At 36.4% G+C, this 7118-nt stretch overlaps 1 non-coding gene across 1 annotated transcript; it reads right to left on the reverse strand.

Annotated features, from left to right (window-relative positions):
• Positions 1 to 1189: 1189 nt before the first annotated feature.
• TRNAE-CUC lies at positions 1190 to 1261 on the reverse strand. The gene has a single exon. It is a non-coding gene; the product is annotated as a tRNA-Glu (tRNA).
• Between the last annotated feature and the right edge of the window lie 5857 nt (positions 1262 to 7118).

Raw genomic sequence — 7118 nt, forward strand, 5'->3', positions numbered from 1 at the left:
CGAATTCTAGTTTCATTCCAGCACTCACTCCCTTCTCCTTTCCTTTACTAGATCTTATGAATATTTGATGTGGCTGATCAAATAATCAATGAATGCTGCCAATTATTTTTGTTAATGGCAATTATAATAACCAATATGTTTTGTCTTAGTTTTGCAATGAAATGAAAGCTCCTTAAGCACCAAGAACACATTTTCTTTTCTCAACTGGCACTGTCACAATGCACATCCTGGACCAGCATTCTCCTCTTCCAAATCAGCACAGCTAAAAGGAAAGCAAAACAAACCCATTTTAATTGTAGTCAAGCTTTCAATCCATTTATACAGTCATGAAGTTTCGGTTTTAATAATGAAATGGCAAAAACAAACAAACAAAGAAAAACCCCAACAATTCAAAAAGAGGCAAAGGTTAGAATGGTATAGAAATCTTGGGATTAAAAAAAGTTAATATCAATATAACACCATTTTTCTTCTCTTTGACTCCAAATTCCATGTTTTCTTTTAAGGAACCCATAGAATTCTACTCTACTGAATGTAAGAATACTTAATGATGCTTAGATGCATTTTTGTGGTGCCTATGATTTATATATGAAAACCTGACACCCTTTATGTAAGAAATTTACCATATTTGTGTGAGTCTCCCAGAGAAAATTGAAAACTTGGAGATAAAATAATTAACTAAATGGCTTATTAAAAGAAAACATGATAGACTAGCTACTTAATAATTAGCCAACCATATCTCTCAGAAAAAAAGTTTCGTACTCATAAAGGAGAGCAGAATAGGAATGGTTCTAATGTACCCATTTACTCTGCAAAGTACATAATCTACATGATCTAGAAAAAAATAAAGATTGACTCTAAGCAAATACAAAGTAGACAGAATTCCTCCTAAAATTATTTTCCTCTTATAGTGAGCAAAACAAACTAAAAATTGAGTAAAGTCTGAAAAAAAAAAGAATCACTGTTTTAAACACATCGAAATTATTTTCAAAGACTGAAAAATGCAAGCTTATATAATTAGGGATCTATATGTTGTTTAATTGTTTGTAAATGATATCTATAAAAAGGTATGGAGGGTTTCAAATATTAGATTAAATAAAATTTAAGAACAAATCGAATTTTTATTGTCAAAAAAGTCAGCAACTGCTAAATCAATAGGATTATTAAGTAGATTCAAAGCGAAAAAGACTTCTTCCCTGACCGGGAATCGAACCCGGGCCGCGGCGGTGAGAGCGCCGAATCCTAACCACTAGACCACCAGGGAACTTATTAGAGCGCTTTCTATGACTATACTTGTTTCTTTTAAACTCTGTACAGCCTCTTGACCACTAGAGGGTGAACTGTCGCCTCTAAGTCACATTCATTTTGTTCCTGCTCTGGGTCTCAGCCTGAATTTAGTTCTTGAAATTTAGGGGAATTCTCAGCGCTTCCCGGGAGCTTGGTGATGACCCCCTTAGGAAAAATCTGTATCCTCCAGATCTGATTCTTTTGAGACCGCCATGCTGGATTAAACGTCCTGAAATTGTCATTCTATTAATAACAATCACGCAAATCTTCCTCCTCACCTAGGCAAGGATTACTATCCAGAGCCTGGTAATTTGCTTTAGTATTTTCTTAAACATTTTAGCCGCTCTTTCCGAATTTAACTTCCCTCTGTGCGTCTGTCTTTCTCAGTAACCCGAATATTAAGCCCCAGTGAACACTTAACAGTAGTAAATGGTCCCCGTCCCCGGAGGGCAGCATCTGGCCGCGGGGAGCCGGAGCGACACTTGGTCCAGGGTCCAAAGCGCGTACTTGGGAGGTAAATAGGTGATGCGGGGCTCCCAGCCTCGCGCGACCCCCCTGTATGGCGATCTTTGTGTGTAGATCCTAAGGGAGCTGAGAGACCTGCGGATGGCCTGCCTAGTGAACAATCAGAGCACCCACCCAGAAACCCAAGGGATCCTTCAAACACTGTGTTTCGTATTCTCTAATTTTTCAAACAATGCTGTTATCTGCGCAATTGCTTCCTTTCTCCGCATCATGTACTAGACACGGCCAGGAAATGATGCAATTACCAAAGGGGTCAGGAGAAATTACAGCCCAGTTTCAGTTTAGAAACCCTCGTTAAATAGGTGCAGAAGGCAGGAGGATATAACTCAACTTAGAAAGTGCCAGCGGTTACCGTTGAAGAAATACAACCTAAGAGACTCCGCTCCTCTGCAAGATGGAAAGCGAAGCTATAAATTTGTAATGAACAAGCTCACAACCTCCAGCACCACTGTGAGTTACAGCGTTCAGCCGGTACCACAAAATTAGGTGAGCTTGTGCTTGATATTGTTTTTTGTTTTGAGCAATTCGGAGATGGAGTTTAAATCATGAATATAATGTATCTAAAATTCTTTAATAAGGAATAAAAGGAATTATTAAGACTTACAAGTAAAGATGAAACAATCTCTAGAAGAAATTTCTCAACTGTTGTATTTTATAACAGATGAACAAACGCCTTTCCTACACCAAGGACTCTTAGGGAACGACGCTCAGTAGGTGGAGCTCTTACCTCTCGGTTGCAGAGTTGTCTCTAGTTTTGAATACAAAGATAAAGCAACTATTTTTCTTATAATTTTTAATAGGTTTAATCGCAATATTTTACACAAGGTACAAAAGGGTACCCTGAAAGCCACCCTTGCCATGCCTATCCCCTATTCATTTCTTCTTCCTGGAGGTAACCAGTGTTGCAAGTTTCTCCTGTATCCGCTCAGAAATAGTCTGTGCATGTACAACAAACACCCAATTCTTTTTTCCCAACTTCTAATTTTGAAACATATCAAACCAAAGAAAATTGCAACTATAGGACAGTGAACACAATCACCTTTCATTTAGACCAGTGCTGTATAATTTTGTAGCTCCAGCATGTGACTACTGTGTACTAAAATGTGATTAGAAGTTCTGTGAGAGTTGACTTAACTCTGGATATTAAGCTATAGTATGAAAAAAATGTAAAGTACTTCGTTAATACTTCGTACACTGATTACATTTTAAAATTATAATAATGTGACATATTAGGTTAAATAAAGCATGAAAATTAATTTCGCCTTTCAAAACTTTTTAAGTGTAGCTAAGAATATTTATATAAGTGGCTTGCATTATATTTCTATTTTACAGTACTGATCTAGAGTCACTGTTTGTTAATATTTTTCCATTTTTGCGTTTTCTTGATCTTTTTTTTGGAACCACTTGAGGTTAGTTCTTAAATTGTCCAAAATTTGGCCAGAGAGAGTCCCTTCAAGCTGGCTCATATGTTCTTTGGGCATATCCTTTTAATTTTTTTTTTTATCCTTTTAAATTTTTGAGCACTTCTTTATTTTCTAGCACAACATAACCTATGTGTATACACCCCGTACTTTATAAAGTAACTTAGGAAGAATTAACATCTTCATGCAAATATCTATTCTTTAATTTCTTTATTTTGTACACAAATGGCAGAATACTCCACATACTGTTCTCTAACTTTTTTTTTATAACTATTGAAGGGTATCCATTATTTACACAAAGAGTTTCCTCATTATTTTTGATAACTACATGGCATTCTATTGTATAGATATTTTATTAAAGCAGTTCCGTATCATTGGGTGTTCTGATTGTTTCTAATCTTTTGCTGTTACCAAACTACTACAACAAATTATCTTGGATCAACAACTTAACATTTAGTTTTTATTAATTTGCCCACAAGTGATTCATCTTATATAGTGACAATTTCTAGTTTGCAAATGTTGTTATATGTTAGAAGAAAAAACATAGCATCGATACAAATTCAGCTATCGTTATAATTTATTGATAATTTTATTTTTCATTTATTATTTCAACCTGACTCAGCTGTTCTTCTTTTGTTCATTCACATAACAAATATTTATTGAATCTAATATATGTCAGGTACTATGTTAGGCAGCAAGGAAATCAAGGTGAACAAAATAGGATCCTTGATCTTAAAGCTTAGACTGGTGGGATTCAAGTAACCAAGTAATTACAATGTAGCAAAGAAGTAACCAAGCAATTACAGTATAGTAACCAAGTAACCAAGCAATTACAGTATAATGAAAGAAATGTAGCACCATAACAAGTTTATTAAATAGATTAAAAATCCATCTTTGGCACTCTTATGTGTTAAACGCATGGCAGAGCATGTGTTAAAGGGAATATAAAATGGTACAGCCACTCTGTAAAATAGTCTGGTGGTTTCTTAAAAAACTAAATTTGTACTTTCCATGACCTAGCAAATGCATTCTTGGCCACTTATCCCAAAGAAATGAAAACTTACATTCACACAAAACTTGCAAATGAATGTTAATAGCAATAGCTTTATTCATAACAACCCCAAACTGGAAAGAACTGAAATGCTCTTTCATAGATGAATAGTTAAACAAACTGTGGTACATCCATACCATGGAATATTTATCAATAAAAGGAAGGAAATATTGATACATAACAACTTGGAAGGATCTCAAGGGAATTATGCTAAGTGGGGGGGGAGGACCCAAACCAAAAGGTTGCATACTGTAGGATTCCATTTATATACCATTCCTGAAATTATAGAGATAGAAATAGATTAGTGGTTACTAGAAATTATGGATGTGATAAGAAGACGAGTGTGATTCTGAAGGGGTAGCTCATGCAAGCCTTATGGTGATAGTTCTGCATTTTATTGTGGTGGTGATATAAGAATCAATCCATATGGTAAATTGCATAGAAACACACACATATGCATGAGGCTGGTGAAATTTAAGCTCTCAAAACTGTACCAATGTCAATATATATGGTTTGGTAGAAGAAATAAGACCTAATGTTAGATCAGTACAATGACTATAATTTACATTCATCTATTGTATATTTCAAAATAGGTAGAAGAGTTCACATTAATTCTTCTAGTATAAGCCATACTGATTTGATCTTTACAAATTACCATGAATGTATTAAATTATTGCATGTACCCCCCAAACTATGTTCTATTTTTGCATCAATTTTTAAAACTGAGTAAAAAAGTTTGTACTAATGTCAATTTTCTGGTTTTGACATTGTAACATAGTTATGTAAGAAGTTACCATTGGGGCAAAGGGTGGGGGAAGCACAGAACTTCCTTATACATTCTTGCCACTAATTATTTCCTTTCAAAGATTCCCTTTTTAGCATATTCACTGTAAATTTCGTTTACCCAGTAAATCCAAACAACTACCACTTAATGTCCCTGTGTGTTTAGGAATTCATTTCGAAGTTATACATTATATCTTAGCTTATTTGAGTGCATTTTTCAGAAAGTGTAAAAACTACATATTGAATTCTACAGCTATTGAACAGACTAATTTTAGCAGAAATAAGACAACAGGCAACTCTCTAAAGGCAGATATTCTTAAATTAGTTCTGAATAAAAGAAAAGGACAAATTCATTGGATCTACTCTAAATTACCAATCATCAGTTTGCAGTGCTGACAAGTACTCAGACAGCAATCCATTTCTGGATGTGGCAGTATTTCTTTCTCCATACACTCTAGTAGATTCCTTTCAAATACGAAGGTGAGTTCTACCTTTTCTTCAGATTTGAAACAAGCCCAAGTGAAGCACTAAACCTTTAAGGTCTCTTCACAAAGGGACCCTTTTACATTCTTCTCAGAATTCAAAATGGTATCTTTTTTTTTTTTTTTTTTTTTTGCAGTTTTTTGGCTGGGTTTGAACCCACCACTCTCGGCATATGGGGCCAGTGTCCTACTCCTTGAGCCACAGGCACTGCCCATAAGATGGTATCTTAATGAACCTATGGATCGATGCCCCCAGTTTGTGAAAATGAACCACGGCCTTCTCTTTAGGTGCAAGATGACTAAGCATATACCTCCACAGATGTCATTAAAATTTACCTCCCATGTCTCAAGTAGCCTGGGTCAGGTGAAAGGAGGGATTTCTCTCTGTACTAGAGAAAGAATAGGTTCAACCATGAAAGTTTTCGGTGTTAGTAGACTAAACTCATCACCCCATGTACAAATCTTCTGTCTCACACCTCTGCAGTGAGACCTTCCGAAGAAGTTCCAATACTTCCTGTGGTTGAAAGCTGGTCATTTATCCAGGGAGCCATTCCTTTTGGCAAAGTGTCAGAGCAATATTTCTTAATATTTCTTGAATTCCAGTTTCATGGGAGAGTACCAGTGTTGTTTAAAAACAGTAATGTTCAACATATTTATTATAGAATTATCTTTTGATAAATAGATAAGAAAAATACTGAAGACATTTCACAGGTGTTATTGTTGGTGATGTTTCTCTAAGCCAGTGGTTCTCAATCTTCCTAATACTGCAGCCCTTTAATACAGTTCCTGTGGGTCGCGACCCACAGGTTGAGAACCGCTGCTCTAAGCCCTGGAGTGCCTAATCCAACCCTCCAGAAAGTCACTTGGGAGAAAACCTGTTGTCTGAATTCAGAGATTCAGCTGCCCTTCTTTTTGTTGCCCTGGGTAGAATGCCATGGCATCACAGCTCATAGCAACGTCCAACTCCTGGGCTTAGGCAATTCTCTTGCCTCAGCCTTCCGAAGCTGGGTCTACAGGCGCTTGCCAGAATGCCTGGCTATTTTTTTTGTTGTTATTGTAGTTTGGCCAGGGTTGGGTTCAAACCTGCCACCCTCCGTATATAGGGCCGGTGCCCTACCCACTGAGCCACAGGCGCCGCCCTCGGCTGCCCTCTGTTAAGTGGAGCGGCAAGGGAAGGGAAGTAACCCCTTTTTTCTTTCTTTCAGAGTTGAAGAGAACTCTGTTTCTCTGTACCCTAAAGTCTCATCATATAAGGGTTATTTCAGAAAAAGTAAGATAACAATTCAATCGAATCTGTCCTATGATAGCCTCTACCTTTCAACAGAGAAAGTATATTGTTACAATAATAACATTTATTGATGGCTATATGACTTTATTCTAAGCACCATTCATGGATTATCTCATTGAATTCCTATATCCACCCTGGAAAGTTGGTACTGTTATCATCCTTTATGGATAAAGCATATCCTTTATGGATAAGGCAAACAAGGTTAAGTAATTTACCCAAGGTCAGCTTGTGGTGGAGCTGTAGTCTGAAGCCAGAACCTGAATTCTTTTTTTTTTTTTTTTTTT

This window comes from Otolemur garnettii, unplaced genomic scaffold (genome assembly GCF_000181295.1).
Source record: "Otolemur garnettii isolate 467f Iridium unplaced genomic scaffold, OtoGar3 scaffold00002, whole genome shotgun sequence".
In the NCBI taxonomy this organism is placed as follows: domain Eukaryota; kingdom Metazoa; phylum Chordata; class Mammalia; order Primates; family Galagidae; genus Otolemur; species Otolemur garnettii.